Source organism: Balaenoptera borealis (genome assembly GCF_965194805.1).
Source record: "Balaenoptera borealis genome assembly, chromosome: 3".
Lineage (NCBI taxonomy): Eukaryota > Metazoa > Chordata > Mammalia > Artiodactyla > Balaenopteridae > Balaenoptera > Balaenoptera borealis.
This window is the reverse complement of record NC_138866.1, coordinates 42,782,496-42,803,290: the sequence shown is the minus strand read 5'-3', so window position 1 is coordinate 42,803,290 and position 20,795 is coordinate 42,782,496. Positions and strand designations below refer to the sequence as shown.

The 20,795-nt window shown below is 39.9% G+C and overlaps 1 protein-coding gene and 2 long non-coding RNA genes across 4 annotated transcripts in view; 1 reads left to right on the top strand and 2 right to left on the bottom strand.

The window, feature by feature from the left end:
- LOC309626240 overlaps window positions 1–20,795 on the top strand; it is a 161,935-nt gene that overhangs the window by 55,633 nt on the left and 85,507 nt on the right. The window lies entirely within an intron of this gene.
- The window catches only part of SLC35F4 (solute carrier family 35 member F4), a gene marked incomplete at its 5' end in the record, with an annotated part of 267,380 nt that overhangs the window by 218,070 nt on the left and 28,515 nt on the right, over window positions 1–20,795 (bottom strand). The window contains one exon of one of the 2 annotated variants that reach the window (XM_082386611.1): window positions 19,098–19,159. The exons of the other annotated variant lie outside the window; for it this stretch is intronic. Of the gene's footprint in view, window positions 1–19,097; window positions 19,160–20,795 lie in introns of those variants that run through there. 2 annotated transcript variants of the gene reach the window in all.
- The window catches only part of LOC309626239, a 187,194-nt gene that overhangs the window by 145,731 nt on the left and 20,668 nt on the right, over window positions 1–20,795 (bottom strand). The window lies entirely within an intron of this gene.

Sequence of the window (20,795 nt, the reverse complement as noted above, 5' to 3'; positions counted from 1 at the left end):
AATCTTATGTGAGATCTCCAAAATGAGGTTCCATAGAAGCCCACACTTTGGTGATTCTTAACTACCTTGTTTAATATACAATTATAAGGCAGTCCCTCCCCCCACCCCTTACTTTTTTTCTGAACATAGCAAATAAATAGCTTTTTAAACAGGCACTTGGACATAGTGTCTTTCTAAATGCATGGATGATTTTTATAAAGCATGAAACTCAGCGTTAAGGCATTATTAAGCTTTCAACTAATAATCTGCATCTACATTTGTTTTGGTCAGGAAGGGACTCTTTGATGAATCCCAGACCTTTCTAATTATCTCTTCTCCCAAGTTTCTTCTCATATAATTTCTATAAAAAGGAAATATAGAAGTAATTACCGAGTCAGGCAAAAATCAATACAGCCGCTCACCACCAAGCAGGCACTTTCCCACAAGCTCCAGCTGAGATCACAGGCAGCCGCCGGATCAGTGGTTCTCAACCTGAGATGTACGTCTGAATATTGTGAAAACCTCACATGCACATCTGAATCTTGTGAGAGCTTTTTAAAAAAATACCCATGCCCCAGACCCAGTGCCAGAGATTTTCATTTAATTGGTCTGGGAAAGGGTGGAGAATTTTTTAAAGCTCCCTACACATTGTAACACATAGCCAGGACTGAAACCACCACACTAGGAAAAGCTATGCGCACAGCCTGTTCTCAAAGCAGGGAATTTCAACACCCACAGAAAGAGTGTATTCTAAATAATAATACTTGGCAATCCAACAGACACACTGGGACAAATTCTCAGGTGACAGGAAAATCAAGGGGAATTAGAAAATTCAGGCAATGGGAATATTTAATTTTTAAAAAGATTACACATCTATGGCAGTAGTAGACCTCTATCCTTCCCCTACATTCCCACAGAATGCTTTCAAACCAATTTTTTTTAAATCCCGTAGAAGCAGTCTGCTCCCTGCCAAATTCTTAAATATGCACGAGGAATCCATTGTGTCACAGACATGTTGCCCCTCCTCTTGGCAACCCTCTCCTTCCATACATTGCTGGCGATCCAGAGAACTGGCGGGGGGAGGAGGGAGTTAGAGGACTGTTCTTCCAGAAAACAGCAAAGTTCTCTGGGCAGCCATGGGGTGGAATTCAGCAATTTCACTGGAGGAAACCAAGGTGAGCAGGGCTCCACAAGAGTATCTTGAAAAGGAAACAATATTACGCAACAAAAATAATAACAATTTCCCCACAGCCCAAGCTCACCCACAGGACAATTCTTAGCTGTATTACACAACTGGCTGTTTTTAAACAGCCCTCCTGATAATGCCTCATGGAGGGAAATGTCTCTACACAACCTGAAATAGGTTGAAAAATGCCCTCCGATGCAGATTTCTGGGCACCCATTATGCACAAAAACAGTCTGTGAGGTGCTACGGACACAAAATATAACCCACGTGCCTGGCAGTCAATGCAATCGTGATTTTGACAAAGAAGGGATGTACACACACGGTCTTTGACATGCATACACCAAGTGAGCTGCACAGGGAAAAGACAGTAGAGGAATTCAGAGCAAGAGACTTTCGCTAGGGGGGGCAGGATCCATTAGGAGAGCTTCAGAGTAGAAATGAAAATTAGACCAGATCTTGAAATGTAGTTAGGATTTCAGAAGAAGATAACCAGAGAGGGATTACTCTGAGCAGAAGTGCTGTGGCAGGAGCGGAGTGTGACTGTAGGAGGTGGTGAGGGGTGGAGGTGTCTCTCAACAGGCGGCTGCAGTCGCTAGCTTAGAGCACTGCTAAATTTTACTAACGCAATAGTGTAGATGTGCTACCACTGAGGAAAGCTATAGTATTCTCTTGGTGACAGAATACGAGCTGAGAGAGTTGTGCAAAGCGATGTAAAGCAGGGCTAAAACTTACTGTCACAAGAAAAGGGAACCCTCCTACACTGTTGGTGGGAATGTAAGTTCATGCAGCCACTGTGAAAAACAGTATGGAGATTCCTCAGAAAACTAAAAATAGAACTTCTATATGATCCAGCAATCCCACTCCTGGGCACATACCTGGACAAAGCTATAATTCAGAAACATGCATGCACCCCTATGTTCATAGCAGCACTATTCACAATAGCCAAGATATGGAAGCAACCTAAATGTCCATCAACAGATGAATGGATAAAGAAGATGTGGTCCATATCTATGATGGAATACTACTCAGCCATAAAAAAAAAAGAACGAAATAATGCCATTTGCAGCAACATGGATGCAACTAGAGATTATCATACTCAGTGAAAGTGAAGTAAGTCAGAAAGAGAAAGATAAACATCATATGATATCACTTATATGTGGAATCTAAAATATGGCACAAATGAACCTGTCTACAAAACAGAAACAGACTCACAGACATAGAGAACAGACTTGTGGTTGCCAAGGGGAAGGGGGGCAGGTAAGGAGAGGGATGGACTGGGAGTTTGGGGTTGGTAGATGCAAACTGTTACAAACTATTACTTTTAGAATAGATAAATAACAAAGTCCTATACATGGCACAGGGAACTATATCCAATCTTCTGGGATAAACCCGAATGGAAAAGAATATTTAAAAAAGAATGTATAAACGTGAATAACCGAGTCACTTTGCTGTACAGTAGAAATTAGCACAACATTGTAAATCAACTATACTTCAATTAAAAAAAGAGAGAGAGAAAAATGCAACTGCCACAAAGAGGGCAGGCTAAGTCAGCCAGCAAGAAAGATGGTGTGACTCTGGAACCCAAGGCACCATTTCCTCTAAAGTACATGGGAAAGTGTGGCCCTGGCACTGTGCTCAGCCTGCAACACAGGCCAAGAGAATGAGAATGCCATGCTACCTGTGGCTTTTCTGGGTGTCACCAGACCACTCACTCCTGCGACTGCATTGTAGGGATTGCTGGCTAGTTTTTGTGCGATTTTGAGTCTTTTCATCCCTTCAAGCACACAGGAAATAATTCTAGTCTTTCAAAGAGTACTGTGAATAAAAAAAAGAAAAAAAAGTTGAGAATCTCCAGACTGAGCAAGTTGGATCATATACTGTATGCAATGGGGAATTGCTGATGGTTTGTTTTTTTGTTGCTGATGGTTTTTAATAGGAATTTTGAAAAGTAGGAAAAGGGCATACAGTATAATTTTCTACTTTTCAACAAAATTTCAAATACATTGTTTCCTACCTAGAGAAAAAAGCAATGGAAGTAAAAACTAGTAAACACTGCCCCCCAAAAAAGTGTCTGCAGGGTAATATTTCTCTTTATACATTTTCCCTTTAACTTTATAACATTTCAGCTGCGTGCTTTTGGTTCAATTACTCAATCTCTGTAAACCTTGGTTTCACGATCTGTAAAATGAAGAAAGTATAGTTGTAATTCCACCTCAAGGAGCTGTTATGAGGATTAAATGAAATAATGCATACAAACCACCTCTAAATAAATAAATAGGTTACTAATTTATAAGCTTTTTGTTTGGATCTTCTTAGCTTTGGGCAAGAAAAATACTTCTTACAAGCCAAGGACAACTTGCAATATGCCCCAAATATGAGGGTTACAACCCAATACCATGTTATGGCATGGAAATTCTAAAAGATACATCTAGGAAAACCTGTAGTCTAGCATGAGAAAGATCACAAACTTAAGGAGTTAAGTGACTGGAAATTCATTTAAGAAGCCAATAAATTAAAACTTCATTGTTGAACGAGCCCTTACGGTGCTTGCTGGCTCTGCTCAGACCTCACTCACCACCTTCTTCAATGGGAAAATGGACCTGCCTGGTACATGTCATGAAACAGCAACAGGACCCATGAGGATAGGGGCCATCAGAACACAGGTTACAAAAGCAAACAGTGGATGGTAGTGTTGCAAGACAAAGAATCACACACTCCATTTAGCCCCCCTGTGTGACTCTGCAACCAAAAACCCAAGGTTACTTCATCAGAGATTCAGCCCAGACTGAGTAGAGTACTCATTTCTGCACAAACTACCTATGGAGTAAGTTCAATGGCCCTTGGGTAGAGAGCACCAGCCACTTATTCTAGGCACTGAGGAAAGAAAAATACAACCCTGCTCTCCAACTGCCAGTGGGAAATTGTACACATGTTCTGTCAGAATTTATTATCTTCCCTCCCAACTCTGATTTCCCCACTGTGTTTCAATTTCTGTTACTACAACATTACCATAAACCAGTTACTCAATCTAGAGCTGTTGAGATCATTTTCAATTTCTCCCATTCCTCTCCTTTTTTAAAAAATAAAAATTGTATATATTTAAGGTATACAATATGATGATTTTATGTATATATATGTACACATAGTGAAATAACTACCTCAGACATGTACTTCACGTACCATCTCCTCACATAGTTACCTTTTTTGTGTATGGTATAAATATGATAAAGAACCAATTTCATTCTTTTCGTGTGGATATCTAGTTTTCCCAGCATCATTTATTCAAGAGACTGTCCTTTCCCCGTGGTATATTTTTGGCACCCTGTTGAAAATAGTTGACTGTATATATTTTGGTTTATTTCTGGGCTCTCTAGTCACTTCCATTGGTCTATGTGTCTGTTTTTTTGCCGATACCATATAATTTTGACTAATATAGCTCTGTAACATGATTTGGAATCAGGAAGTGTGAGGCCTCTAACTCTGTTCTACATTTTCAAGATTGCTTTGGCTATTTGGGGTCCTTTGTGGTTTCATATGAGTTTTAGAATAGTTTTTTCTATTTCTGCGAAAAACGCCATTGGAATTTTGATAGGGATTGCATTGAATCTGTATATCACTTTGGGTAGTATGGGTATTTTAACAATATTAATTCTTCTGATCCTTGAACATGGGATATCTTTCCATTTGCTTTTGTCTTCTTCAATTTATTTCATCCATGTTTTATAGTTTTCAGTGTACAGGTCTTTCACCTCCTTGGTTAAAAGCATTCCTAATATTTTATTTTATTCTTTTTGATGCTATCATAAATGAAATTGTTCTCTTGATTTCCTTTTTGGATAAATCATTGTTGGTTTAAAGAAATGCAACTGTTTTTATGTTGATTTTATATCCTGTAACTTTACAGAATTCATTTATTACTTCTAAAAAAAACTTTGTGAGTCATTAGGGTTTTCTACATATAGAATCATGTCATCTGCAAACAGAGATAATTTTAGTTCTTCCTTTCAAATTTGGATGCCTTTATTTGTTTTTCTTCTCTGATTGCTCTTGCTAGCACTTCCATTACTTTGTTGAACAGAAGTGGTGAGAGTGGGCATCCTTGCCTTGCACTGGATTTTAGAGGAAGTATTTTCTGTTTTTTTCCATTGATTATGATGTTAGCTGTGGGTTTTTCATAAATGGCCTTTATTGTGTTGACTAAATTTCTTTTTATGTCTATTTTGTTGAGAGTTTTTATCTTGAATGCATAGTAAACTTTGTCAGATTTTGTGTGCATCTCTTGAGATGATCATGTGGTTTTCATCTTTCATTTTGTTGATGTGGTTTATCACATTGATTGATTTGTGTGTATTAAGCTAAACTTGCATCCCAAGAATAAATCCCACTTGATCATGGTGTATAATCTTTTTGGTGTTTTTGAACTTGATTTGCTAGTATTTTATTGAGTAGTTTTACATTCATGTTCATCAGTGATATTGGCCTGTAGTTTTCTTTTCCTGTGGTGTCTTTGTCTGGCTTTGGTATCAAGGTGATGCTGGCCTCATAAAATGAGTCTGAAAGTATTCCTTCTACTTCTATTTTTTGGAAGAGTTTAAGAAGGATTGGCATTAATTCTTTGAATGTTTGGTAGAATTCAGCAGTAAAGCCATCTGATCCTGGGCTTTTCTTTGTTGGGAGGTTTTTTTTTGTTTACTACTTCAATCTCCTTATTTATTAGTCTGTTCAGGCTTTCTATTTCTTTTTTTTTTTTAATTTTTATTTATTTTTGACTGCGTTGGGTCTTCGTTGCTGTACGCAGGCTTTCTCTAGTTGCGGCGAGCGGGGGCTATTCTTTGTTGTGGTGTGTGGGCTTCTCATTGCGGTGGCTTCTCTTGTTGAGGAGCACGGGCTCTAGGCACGTGGGCTTCAGTAGTTGTGGCACACGGCCTCAGTAGTTGTGGCTCGCGGGCTCTAGAACACAGGCTCAGTAGTTGTGGAGCACGGGCTTCGTTGCTCCACGGCATGTGGGATCTTCCTGGACAAGGGCTCAAACCCGTGTCCCCTGCATTGGCAGGCAGATTCTTAACCAATGAGCCACCAGGGAAGCCCTCTATTTCTTTTTGATTCAGTCTTGGTAGGTTGTATGATTCTAGGAATTTATCCATTTTTTTCTAGGTTATCCAATCTGTTCACATATAATTGTTCATAATAGTCTTTTGTGATCCTTTTTATCTCTAGCCATCAGTTTTAATGTCTCCTCTTCACTTCTGATTTTATTTGAGTCTTCTCTCTTTTTTTCTTAGTCTAGTTAAGAGTTTCTTGATTTTTGTTTATTTTTTCAAAAAACCAACTCTGATCTTCATACTTTTTATAAATGCCAAATACTGTCACTCTTCTTCCACAATATCCCTGATATCTTTTCCTCCTTTCATTTACTCTATTCATAACCCTGGTCATTTCCTCCCACCCAACTGACTGCAATTGCTGGGGAACAAATCAAATCAAATGTTTTCCCTCCGATCAATTTGAACTTTTAGAAGCACAACTCTAATTGGACCATCCCTGTGCTCAAATATATCTGTAACTCCCATTGCCTTTATGGTAAGATCTGAATTCCTAACCTGATATTCAAGATTCAGATGATCCATCCTCAGATGATTTTTCCTATCTTTTCTTCCACTGCTTTGCTGTATTCTCATATCGAGAAGCCATTCTTCATAGGAGAGCTTGCAATAACTTAACTGTATGTTATAAAGTGTTGCAACGTACACAGATACAGTTATCTACCCAATACATAGTTTTTTTAAATGGCCCAATGATCCCAGCCTCCCCATAGTCACATCTTTGTGTAGTCCCCTCCCCCTTGAAAATGAGCTTGACCTAGTAATTTGCTTCTAATAAATAGAATACAGCAAATGTGTGTAATTCAGTCCCAAAGCTGGTTTATAAAGGACTCTGATTCCAACTTGCTCTGTCTTTTGCCCTGTCACTTGTTTGATCTGATAAAACATGCAGCCATGTCGCAAGATGTTCTATGGAAAGGCCCATGTGGCAAGGGACAGAAGGATGTCTCAAGCCAACAACTCATGAGGACCTGAGGCCTCAGTCCAATAGCCTACTTGGAAGTGATCCTGCCAACAACCATGCAGGTGAGCTAGGAAGGAGATCTTTTCCAGGTGAGCCTTGAGGTGACTGCAGCCTTGTGAGAGACCTGGAGAGAGAAGGCCCAGCTAAGTATCACCTGTATTTCTGACCCACAGAAACTGTGAGATAATAAATGTTGTTGTCTTAAGGCCCTGCATTTTGAGATAATTTATTAGATAGCAATAGATAAATAGTACAGTCACTGTTGCTGAGCACATAACTTTTTGAAAAACAATTTGATGTTATAATAAATAACACTGCTCCCCATCTCTATTTTTCTTTGAAGTTAAAGCTAAAAAGAATATTTATTCATCTGACAAAGATTTGCTGGAAGATTTCTATGTGCAAGGCATCCCATAAGGTATTGGAGGAGGATAAAAGGCTGAAGAAGGCTGGATGTCTGCTCTCAATGCATTTATGGTCTGAATAGAGAGATGATATTAGAAAGTATAATCACAGAGTAAAGAGATTTAAAAGGGGGAAGTGAGAGGATGCTAAAGGCATTTACAGTCTATTGGGGTCAGGAGGAAAAAAAACACATCAGTAGACAGCAAATGAGTGCTATGAATAAAAGGAGAGAGATCGATAAAGCCCCATGGGAAGGAAGGGGAGGGAAGATGCCATCCATGTAGGGTAATCAGGGAAGCCTTCTTGAAGGAAGTGCATTTGACAGGAACTGTGATTATCAGTGAGAATTTTGACATAAAGGGTTGGGGGAAGGGCATGATGGGGAAGAAACAGCTTAAGAAAAACAAAGAGGCTGGCACATATATATAGAAAATAAGAAGTAGTTAAATCCAAACTAAATGTATCCCCAACTCAACTTCCCCTTAACTGGATCCCAAAACTTCCAACAGTCACTCCAATACCACTTGCAATGAGTGAAGGTCAGTATGTGAGAGGGGACAAACTCATTTCAGGGCCATTCCCAGGACCTTGGGAGGGGCCCATGCAAGTGAAGAATCCTCAAGCTCCATCTCCAAGAGCATCTGCCTAAGAGTCTCTCTTCTTATTTTTCCTTTGGGTCCAGGCTTGTGAGTAGACTGAATAGGGTCAGCTACAGGTCTTGTCATCAAAGCAATTCCTCTGTGTGTATAGAGAGTGCCAAGGTTTCTCCGAATCAATTTTATAGATCTAATACTAAAGCAGCTTTTTAGAACAGGTATTATGTTTGATACCGCTCAGAATTGCTGGGAGGATAAAATTAGAGGATTTGCTAGAAAGCACTTTGCAAACTCTAATGCATCTGATAAAATGTAAATTATGTGTAAGTGATGAGTTCTAGTACAGGAATCTGATCATTGGAGATGTTAAAGATGGCGAAAGGTCACTGTTACTATCAGCTGGGACTCAAACCCAGGACCCCCTGTACAAGGGATGCCCACTTTATATTCAGCCATGACACAGGGTATGGGATCAAAACTCAGCTTGATCACTTACTAACTATGGCTCAGACAAGTTCCTTCATTTCTCTGTCAGTTTCCTCACCCATAAAGTAGGAGTTATAAAATCTACTTTGCAGCATCATTGAGAGGATTAAAAGTTATAAGATATGTAAATGCTTAGCACAGCCTGGCACATAGCAAATGCTCAATAAATGGAAGTTATGATGATGATTATTACCATTTTGTGCCTTTTTCACTGTACCAGACTGCACCCAATTCTAGTAGCTCATTGGTCATGATTTCTGGTGCCAGGCAGTATGAAAAATAGGCAAAACTCATCTTTGACTTCTTACCACCACCCTTTCCCAGTGCTTCTTCCTCAGATTCCACCTCCTGGGCTGAAAGCTCCTGTTCAAGTAAGGCTTGGGCTAGTATCCCAAGGGTCCTTTCCATCTTCTTCCTCTTTTTTCCATCTAAACTTCAACTGTGCCTCATTCCTTCTGGACCTGCACTCTGCTTTCCAAAGAAGCAGCTAATTAATTACCTGGCAGACCACAAAGGTATTGACTACTGACATGCTATAGTGCATTACTCTCCCCACCTCCACCTGAGCTGGCTTCATCTTAACAGGATCTCCACAGGCACACAAGCTGTGTGTAAACCATAAGGATGGCCCTGCTTCCTATAAATCTACCTCTATAATTCCATGTCTGAAAGCCCACAGAATGCAGAAAACTAGGAGGTCGGATCAGGTTTTGCATAATTATGAGGAAGAATGAGCCGAAAAAAAATCAATTTCCCATAGCCTGATCTGAAAGACTATTTTAAAAACCCACGCCTGGCAAGGAAAAAAGATGTGGCATGAGAAAAAATTTTTAAAAAAGGACTGGATTCCCAAAAGAGACAAAGAAAGAAAACCTACATGTTAGGTAGATGTGAGGGCAGGCCAAATTTCCCTCTTTAAAAATATGGAGGGGGGCTTCCCTGGTGGCGCAGTGGTTGAGAGTCTGCCTGCCAATGCAGGGGACACGGGTTCGAGCCCTGGTCTGGGAAGATCCCACGTGCCGCGGAGCAACTGGGCCCGTGAGCCACAATTACTGAGCCTGTGCGTCTGGAGCCTGTGCTCCGCAACAAGAGAGGCCGCGACAGTGAGAGGCCCGCGCACGGCGATGAAGAGTGGCCCCCGCTTGCCGCAGCTGGGGAGGGCCCTCGCACGGAGGCGAGGACCCAACACAACCATGGGTAAATAAATAAATAAAAATTTAAAAATGACTAATACTCTCTAAAAAATAAAAACAAAAAAAAAGCATTAGTTTCTATACTTTAAAAATAAATAAATAAATAAGGAGGAAAATGCAACATACAACCAGGTTTATCTGACAAGGAGAGAAATAAGGTTAGGAAAGGCAGCCACCGAAGCTGTCGTCCTCTGGGGAGGGAAGCACAGCATCAGCAGGGTTAGGGATGGGCCCTGGTCCCACGGCCTTGGACACCATCTCTCAGCTCCTTAGCTTTGCTACCAAAGAAGATTACTCAATAGCATCGTGACCATGCTACACTATTTAAAAATATCCCAGGTTTTACTGAAGGTTTCATGTTAAAAAAAACTACTTTTCATTTATAGTAATGTATGTGCTTAAATACAGAAAAGTAATATTTACTTTAAAGAATATATATTTGTAGAATATGGAAAATCACAAGTGGAAAAATCAAAGTCATTCATAATCTCTCTGCTAAAGGTTAATCGCTGAAGATTTTTCAATGTGTAGTTTTTCTTTCCGACTTCTCTATAGATAGATACATAGATATAAATACAGACATATAGATGTATTTTTACCCACACATAAATTGAAATAGTTGAGTTCATTTTGTGTGTAAAATTTTGTTCTGTGATTTTTTTATCATGGTATATAACATTCTTTATAAACTTAAAGACTGCATGGTATACAAACTACACAGAGGTACTTTAATTTATGAACCCATCTTCATACTGCTGAACATTTAGTTATTTTTATTATTATGAATTATGATCAATAAAAGTTTTATGGGATTATTTGAGCACTTATCATTGCAATGACAATTATTTCCTTTGGATGGGTTGCTAGAAGTAGAACTACTGGGTCAACAAGTTAAATATTTTGAAGGCTCTTAGTATAAACTGCCAAATTTCTTTCCATCAAGTTTGCAGCAGTTTATCATCCTACCAGAAAATATAAAATGTTCATCTTGTCACACCCCCATCATGCAATGACTATTATTTTTAAAACAAGAAAATAGTGGAACATGTATTTTTGAATCAAAGAAGTTTGTGGCTTCTCAGCCAAATCACTTCAGTAGCCATTTCCTCTGAGTAAAAAGAGAAGTAAATATAATAACAGCAAGTGCAATACAGTGTACTGGAGTTGCAAGGAGGTTCTTCAGTGATCTTTTGTAATCAACTCTTCAGGCAGTGAATCAGTCAGGATCCTAGCAGGAACTCGACTGTGCTCTAGAGTGGGGAGTGGGGAGGATTGTTTAACAAGTGGTTGTTTATGAAGGAGTAGGCCAGAGTCAAGACCGGCAGGGGGACAGTAGGACAGCATGATGGAGCTACTATCACCCCTAGGCCCAAAGGGGAAGGGGAGCGAGCAGGGCCGAACACTGGAGGAAGAAGGGGATACCTAAGAGTAGATGCAGCCCAAGAAGTGGGAGCCACGAGGACACCCTGACTTCGCCCTCCTCCATCCCTTCCTACGAGTGTCTTCCATTAAGCAAACTCAGCTTGATTCCAGAGGGCAGGGCAAGAGAGTCTGGTTACTATCCATTGAGTGTGTCGCCCCACCCCCAATCCACATGTTGAAGCCCTAACCCCAGTAAGATGGCATTAGGAGGTGGGGCCTTTAGGAGGTACTTAGGTTTAGATGAGGTCATGAGAGTGGAGCCCCCTGATGAGATTAGTGCCCTTATAAGAAGAGGAGGAGACCAGAGCCCTATATCTCTCTACTGTGTAAGATACAGCAAGCAGACAGCCATCTGCAAGCCAGAAAGAAGAGCTCTCACCAGAAACAAAATTGACTGGCACATTGATCTTGGACTTCCCAGCCTCCAGAATGGTGAGAAATAAATTCCTATGGTGTTTTGTTACAGTAGCCCAAGCAGACTAAGACACGGTGGATTCAGTCTGATAGCTCAGCCTCCCAGTTCTCAGAGGAGGATGGAGGGGTTGGACAGGGGAGGGAGGAGGGACAAACTGAATTGATCCAGAGCAGACAGATAGCAAAAGGCAAGCAAGGTTTGCAGTATGGCAGCAGTCATGCTTCACAAACCACCACGGGGAATAATCCACCTAGTGTTCTTGTTTTCTGTGAAATTCTCAAGCAGCCAGTTGGGATATTACAATGTAATCATTTCCCTTTTCTTCAGTAATTTAAAGAGTGAAAATCTTGCAGCTTTTTTCTTCTCGAGAGACTAGAGTATATTTGTGGGTCCAATAATATCTTTGCAAAATACCCTACTGTGATTGAAGTTATTTTTCCAGACAAATGTAAGAAATAGTCATGAATGTTTCATTAAAACTCTTCCTAATCATAAATGTATATCCGTGTCTTAACAAGTTCATGTTTTTAGCCCTGCAACTGTCCAAGTCAGCAAACAACTCTGTAAAATATCTTTAATCCCTTACAAGTGACTCAGGAGTCCCACTGAGGTTTTATCACACATTATTTAGTAAATCCATGAATCTACAAACCAGGAGACATGGAAAACCATAGCAACCAGGGGCAAGACTGAAGAGGCAGCCGGGGTTTAAAGGACAACACTAGGAGGGATATACAGCCTTCTTGAGCTCGGAAGCCCACTTCCTCCCAGCCCACTCAACTGGACTTGACCTTGCCTTGGTCACTCCTCTCTCCTCTGCAGACTCAGTACAGGAACTTGTAGCTGGAATGGGCTTCAAGAGTTTAACAGGTCTAGTCCCCTGCTTGCAGACACGTTATTATCATTTTATACATGAGGAAGATGAGACCCCAAGACTTCATGTGGCTTGTCGAAGGTCACAAAACTCATAAAAAGAAAGAGAAAATACTAGAACTCAAGTCATGTTCTTCCTAACCCAATGTTTTACCAACTCCAATTTTGGCATGGTCTACAAATGGGGTGAGAGAAAAGGAAACTCAGATTCTCCATACATCTCTGATAGCAATAAACATGCTGTTACGGCCACTAAAAATAGCACACTGAAACTGAAATTAATCTATAAAATTGCACTCGCTGATAAAGAAATTTCACATTTCATAGCAAAATGTACCCTTCTGAAAATATATGAAATATATCAGGTGTTGGTTTCTGTGAGCATTGCCAATAAAGACCCAGTGTATTTTTATTCTCTCCAAGTCCTCATAATTGTTGGAGAATTTGTTCATTTAGTTAATGATAAATATTTTAAGAACATGAGAGCAGGTATCCCGTGAATGATGTTAATTAAGCAGACAAAAATCACATATGCATAAAGAAATACAGGCACAAAAATCCTCTACTTAGAACTGATATAAAGCTGACAGCTACTTTGTTATCATCACCATCATCATCATCATCCAGTCTCAGGGCAATCTCCCTGGAGACAGACAGAATTCTCCTCTTCTTTCATGGTCTCTCATGGTCCCAAGAGACCTCAATCCTACCCCTAGCTCTGCATGTTCTGGGATAGTAAATAATATTTGTCAAGGACCATCCCTGCTAGATAAGTCGGGTTTTTTCATCCTTTTGTGAACATCAGCACAGACTTCCCAGGCCTCGTACCTCCAGAGGATGTGAGTCAGTGTTCTGGGGGATGGAGCCCAGGTACCAGTGTGTTGTGAAAGCTCCCCAGGTGATTCTGATGAACCAAAACGCAGGTGCCTGGCCCTGTCCCAGAACAACTGACTCAGAATCTCCAGGGTTCAAGGCCTGGGAGATCTGTATTGTGAAAAAGCTCCCCTATGTTGACTCGAAGGCAAACCAAAAAAATGAGAAGTGCTCTCTAGTTGACAGGCATCCGCACCATCTGGGGGGACACATTGCAGCAACAATCTAAGTTAAATGAATATTCTAATACAGCTTCCAGTCATGACCACAGCTAACCTCTCATCGGCTTTTCAATTTGGATAAATGCTTAATTTGCTCCTTAGGGCAGCGGTTGAGTATGTTTAAATATACCATGGAGACTGCATGCACAATTCTGATGCATCTCTTATTATTTTTTCCTATATTCGCAAATCACCTTCATGAACACTAGCTTCACACCAAACAATAAAAACGCACATTAAACAACAACACAAACGAGGCCACAGCCTCAATTTGAAAAAGGGTTTAATTTTACTACAAGAATCTTTTTTTCCCTCTCTTCTCATATGCTAAAATCAACCTGAATCTATTTACAAAATCTTGTGCTGAATTAAGTGAAACATAAAAGAAATACCACACATCATTAAAAGTTTATAAGTTAAAATAATATCAGAGGCAGACTCTAAAATCCAACTAAGACAAGAGCAATCTAACATTTTAAGAAATAACTTTACTAGAGAATGGAGTCCCCAACAATGACATCTGAAAACTTTAGGGTACAAAATGTCAACACCAAAAGGACAGAACTGGTAAAAAGTAAGAAAAATTAACAAGTGGGTCCTGAGAAGTAAAATCTGTTTCAAACAAAACAAACTACTGCAAGATTTTGATCACCGAGTAACTGCAGTCCCTTGATGTATTCACTTTTTTCTATTTTCTTTTTCCTCTACAGATTCATTCTCTCTGCTTTGTGCAAGCCCTAACAGTGAGCTACAAAAATGTCATAAATTATAGAGTGCAAATAGAGTCAAATCCTGCTCTCACAAGGAGGCCCAAAGCGATAATCACGTATTTCTCAGTTTTAAATACACAGAAAAATATGCTTCTTGCCTACAAAATATAATGATGGGAATTGCAAAGACATCTCAGTAGAGCTGATCCCTGGTCCCTGCTGCCAATGAAGAAAGGGGACATGATAAGATGCGTGTTAGAAAGGACAGTGGCATAAGTAAACCATCATTCTATTAATGGAAAGTGCAAACACAGTGGAGGAACAGCATTCTATTTACTCCAACTAAAATTAGATCAAACCTTTCTTAGCTAGCATGTCAGTACAGTGAGCTGCTTCTCAAAAAAATAGAATGAAGTGGTAACAGACCAGTACAAAAAGCTGCTCTTTGCAGCAGAAACTTGAAAACAGAACCCATGTAATTCACTCTCCCCAAGGATAACCCATGCTTGGGGTAAAGGACCCACCCCATCTTCCTCAGGTGCTATAATGACACTGTTGCTCCTCATTAAAGATCAAGTTATGTAAAAGACCACAAAGTCCAGATAGGTCTTGCAGTAGCCCCTGAAGTTCACAAGCCATGGTGAAGCCACATTAACTACAGCTGCCTGTCAGCAATCTGAAGTCAGATTAGAATTCAGTAACAATGGCAAAGTGGACATAAACCAAGAGTTTCGAACTCTCCCAACCCCCAAGTCTTTGTCAACACCCCTATAAAGCAGCAAATGACTGGTTTGTATTTCACACCCTCTCCGTTTTTTGCTCTGCATCATTGTCTGTCAGCGTAATACTACTCAAAATATGACTCACAGGAAATAGGGGAACACAAAGACTCTAATATTTCTGCCACGTAATTATCTACTGAATTCTCAAAAGTTGGTTGGAGAGAAATGACCCTTGCCCACTTTCTGCTAGCAACACCCTGGACTCCTGGAGGACACCCCAAATTCATCATGCCTAAAACCTCATTTACCAATGATCATCCAAGAATACCTCCCCCTTTGCAGCTTCCCTAGTCAAAGTTGCCATCATTCCACTATTAAAACCTTGGAGTTGGCTCCTTCTTTTCCTGGTATTAAGTCGAGCTAGTCCCAAGTGATTTCAACTTTTCCTTCAGGGCCTAAAAGAATGTTCCTTTCTTTCCCTTGTTTGGGCCGGAATTCTCCAAGCAAATATGTGTGGATGGCGTTCTGAGAAACAGAAGAGTTTACATTAAGACATAGGTGTGTGAGAGCATGACACACCAGGAAACTCCTGGTAACCTGATATTATTGCATCTGGAGAAGCAAGAAAGGAAGTGAGAAAGGGTTCTAACAGGAAAGACCCTAGATCCCCCAATGTGAAAATTGAACTTTTTCCAGTAGACCAGTATGCCATAGACTTCAGTAATTTGACTAATGCTTTATCCACATACCATCTATATTATTTGATTTAGTTTTTCTGATTACATTTTCTATATTAAACATTGAAATTTTCTTTTGACTTTTAAACACCTTATTATGGAAATTTTCAAATATATACAAAATTAGAGATAATAGTAAAATAAATCTACATGTACCCAGCACAACAGATATCAATCCATGTATAACCTTGTTTCTTCTATATTTTCCTTCCACACCACCTCCACCAGCACACGTGGCTGAATTAACTCATTTGTGATAAGCAGATCACAGACACTATGTCATTTCATGTGTGTGTGTGTGTGTGTGTATACATAAACTTTAAAAGACTATTTTTTAGAGTAGTTTTAGGTTTACAATACAATTGAGAGGAAGATACAGAAATTTCCTAAATGCCTTCTGCCCCCACACCTGCATAACTTCCCCCATTATCACACACCAGAGCAGTACATTTTTTTACCAAGGATGATCCTACATTGACATATCATAATCACCCAGAGTCTGTGGTTTACCTTAAAAGTTCACTCTTGGTGTTCTCTGAGTTGCAAGGATTTGTGGTTTGGTGTCTGACATTAATTTGTGGGATTCTCAATCATTATTTAAAGGACTTTTTAAAAACATAATTATCACATCCAAGAAAGTTAATAATAATTCCTAAGTATCCAGACATTAAAATTTTATGTCACTGCCATATACGAAAAACTGAAATCGTTGGCCATAAATTTTTTAAAGAAAATAATATTATTAAAATTATGGCATGATATGCTTGCATTTGGAACACTTAGCTTAAGGCCCTTTCTCCTTATTAAAAATGGAGTTTAGAAGTGTTAGATAGACTAGTCTTATACTTCCTCATTGTCAAAAGCAGAAGGACTGAAAGAGAAGTTGAAAAGGAATAAATTTCCCACTATGTAACTTAAGATGATTTAATGCCATGCTTACGTACCACCTAAATCATCTTACATTTCACCAAGAATATTTGTCCCACACTTTGGGACACACTGCTATAGGGAACAGGAAACCATCTAAGAATTCTGGGTTTGATGGAATTCATAATTTGGGGAAATTGTTCTAGCAGCAGCAAGAACAGAAGGGAGCTACAAAAGAGGGAAGGAGAGCCTCTTACTGGGTCCCCCAACTTACTGAGTCACCCCGTTACTTCTTGAGAGCTTCTTTGGTTCTTGCAGAGGAATTCACCTAATGCTCTAATAAGGGAATGCACACACTCATATGCCCTTGATGAAAGAACAGACTTCCTCTATTGGTGAAGGTTTTCTTTGACTGATCTCACAGCTGCTGGGGTGGGGGATGCCTGTGAATGTGGAGAGAGGAAGGGGACACTACGTAACCAACCAAATCAGCTGAATCAATGAGGTGACTGATGTCACAGCCGGATGGCCCCCACATCCCAGCCCATCATTTCTTGAACCTTCACTATTACCCAAGCTAACCCCCCACCTTTCCAAAGCCAATCTTCCTCTGAAGGGGCTTTAGTGCCAGGCCCCAGATCCTCCTTCCTCATGAGAGCTCTCTCCTGTGACTAAATCACCCAGTCTTCAAGAAATGCCAAAATATGACATTTTCCAGAATATTTCTCACCCCCACCCCACACACATACGCTCAAATATCTTCCATGCTCCCCTTTCACTCGGAGAAAAGTTCACATCTTTGCAGTACCATTCAAGGATCTCCCAGATCTGGCTCTTACTGATCTTCCCAAATTTATTCCTCATATTTTTCTCTGCTTTAGCTTACCTGATCTAATTGCTGTCACCCAAATATGCTCAGGCACAAAGTCATTTATGTCCACCTAACATAGTTTAATACTACCCTACATTCTGATTATTTCACTCATCATTTGTCCCACCTTCCAAAGGTAAAAGCCAGAAAGGTCACATGTCCAGACTCTTTCATAGTAGGGTCGGGGACTGCTCCTTAGCGTCTAAGTATTACTCTCAGGTGAAGAGATTGTGTGAGCTCTCTAAATCATTTAATAAATTCCTTTTTGACTTAAACTAGCTAGAGTTGATTCTGTTGTGTGCAACCAAAAGTCCTTACTGATGCACTGCCCCCATTCCCTAATTTGGCTCATTTCCTCCACCGGAAATGACCTTCTCAGTCTTCTACAGATGGCCAAATCTGACCCCTCCATCAAGTTCTACCTTGTCCAAGGTTTCTTCCTTATGTTTCCTCAAATACTCTTTCCAAAGGCTTATTGTTTATCTCACTCATTGGAAACTTAATACATGCTTTTCTATGTTATAACTACTGTCTTTTGCCATATCCTGCTTCTACAACTTGAATATGAGTCCCTGTGTTCTCACACTGATTCAGGAGTTAATGAGTTTTTTCTATAGGTAAATCACTGTGCTTAATGCCAGTGATATCAAGATGACTAAGCCAAAATTTATGTCCTCAGCAACACACAAGCCAGTGGGAGAAATAAATGGATAAATGAAGGGATACAAAGCAATGTTCCATAATAGAGGGTCTACAGTTCAGATGAAGGAAGAATTCACATTCCCTGGTGAGGTTCTGGGAAGGTGGGGAGGACAGAAGTGAGGCTTAAAGAACAGGTGAGAATTCACCAGGCAGGCAAAGAAGAGGGAGAATGTCTCCTCCTTCTTAAACCCCTAGTATATACTTCCAAATTTAGAATGTTCCCTAAACATTCTTTGCACTTAAATTATCTTCTAGTCGGGGCCAGCAATATGTATGAGTTTCAACAAAAAAAACCTTGATCAAAAACCCATAAAAGAAAATGAAGGAATCAAAAGAAAATAGAGTCAAACAAATTTTTTTCCAAATCAATGCATCTTCATTGAACTCTTGCTATGTGAAATACACTTTAATACTGTCCCTGCCTCCAAGGTCCAATGCTTGTTTAAAGGCAACCTAGCTGAGGAGCTATGTATATAAATGCAAGGAGAGTTAAACAACAATAAAAGACTTGACAGTTCAGTCTAATAATAGAAAAAAAAACTCATATATAGCACATGATCAAGTGCCAAAATTAACACAACCATGAGAATTTTTTTAAAAGAGTGATTAGTTTACATTGTGTGAGTCAGGGGAAACTTTATAGAGATATACACATATAGAGAGAAGTGCTAAATTAAAAGCAGAAAAACACAGGGTAAGTTCAGAGGTTAGTAAATAAATCTATTTGGCTGGAATAGAGAATTTGAGTGGCAGAATAGCATGAATTAAAATACCTCGAAAAATAAGGAGGGGTGTTGGTCCACAAACTTGGGAACTTCTTGGGTGAAATCTGAAACTGGTCCCTGTACGTGGAGGACAAGGAGAGACCTAAGAAAGAGACAGATTGGTAGATGGTAGGTTTAATCAGCAAGGGAACTTATCTAGGAGGCTTGTCTTGGGCGGTCACAAGAGGTGTAGATCTCTGCCCCATCTCCCAGAAACTTAAAAGTTTATATAGAGGCCTTAACTGGGTTCAGTCTGGTATTCAGTCCAGACGGTTTCAACGATACATTACTATCTCAAGGCTGTGTCCTTGAAAATGGCCCCTGCTGTAGCAATGGTGGAAAGAATGCATTCTGTGGGAGAGGGATGAGGAACCTCCAACTGCCTGGATTTAGCTTGTGGATCAACCAGTGGTCACGTTCTCTCGATGACCCCCTCCAACAAGGGGTCCTTTCTGAGGATGCAGCATGTATACACATGCACACACAAAGGATAGGAACTACTTGTTGAGCATCTATTACCTGTAAATTGCACAGGTACCCATAAGTTATCTAAATTAATTCTCAGATAAGAACACAGGGAGATTAGAGAGGTTACATAGTTTGTTCACGGTCAGTGTAGGAATATACAGATGCACAAGACAGACATGGCTGCTGACCTCCAGGGCTTACAGTCTATCGTCCTCAGAGTTTATAAGTGGATGGGCTGAATTCTTACACTGGGCTCCCAAGCCCAGGCTCATCACTCTCCAGTATTCCTCTCTTCCTATCTAGGACCCAACTAGGTCCAATGTTAGCAAACCTCACTCCATCTTCATTTCACATTTTTAAAGCCACTCTTTATATAATACCTATGGCAATGATTCTTGAACCAGTCTGTGAATCATCATCACCTGCTGGGCTTTTTAAAAACACACATGCCCTGGACCCAGCCCCAAAATCCTGAATTGGAGACAAGCCTCTGTATTTTTTAAATATTCCGCAAGCGATCCTGATGTATAGCCAGAGTTAAGAACTTGACAGATACCCAGTAGGCCAAAACATGTCCCCAAACTTATTACCTAAGATCTGAATGAAATCCACACACACGCACACTTTGTTCTATTCTTTTACAAGGAATCCAGACAAGTGATCTAAGAATGATGCTAATGATAATAATAACTTTAATAGCTACCTTTTATTGAGTGCCTACTCTGCCCACAGGCACTGTGCTAATTGGTTTTACCCATATTATCTTATTTAATTCTCACAGAATCCAAAGAGGAAAAAACGTTTAATATTCCTATTTCCAAAGTCATAAATTAGACAGAAGAGCTGGAATTCACACCGAAGAATGCATTGATCCAAAATAAATGCTCTGTTTAGCCACTTCACTACATTGCCTCCCCAAACTAATGATATTCATTTATTCATTGAATACCTGATCAAGCACTATCCATGTGCCAGGCACCGTGTCCTCAGTCGCATACAGCATATATCGACACTCGCGCACTCCCAAGTAACAGTTATTTACTCACGCTCCAAGGGGTAATATTTGTCACAGAGACTATATCAAATAGGCTGAAGCTTTGTTACCCAGCAACTTAACAAGGTAAAGATTTCACTAATAGAAAGGTAGTTTTTTGAGGGGAGGAAAAACTATATAAGCTATGGTTATGAAAACACATAAATGAAGCTTTAAGGAAGTGGATTTTGACTCCGATTCCCTCA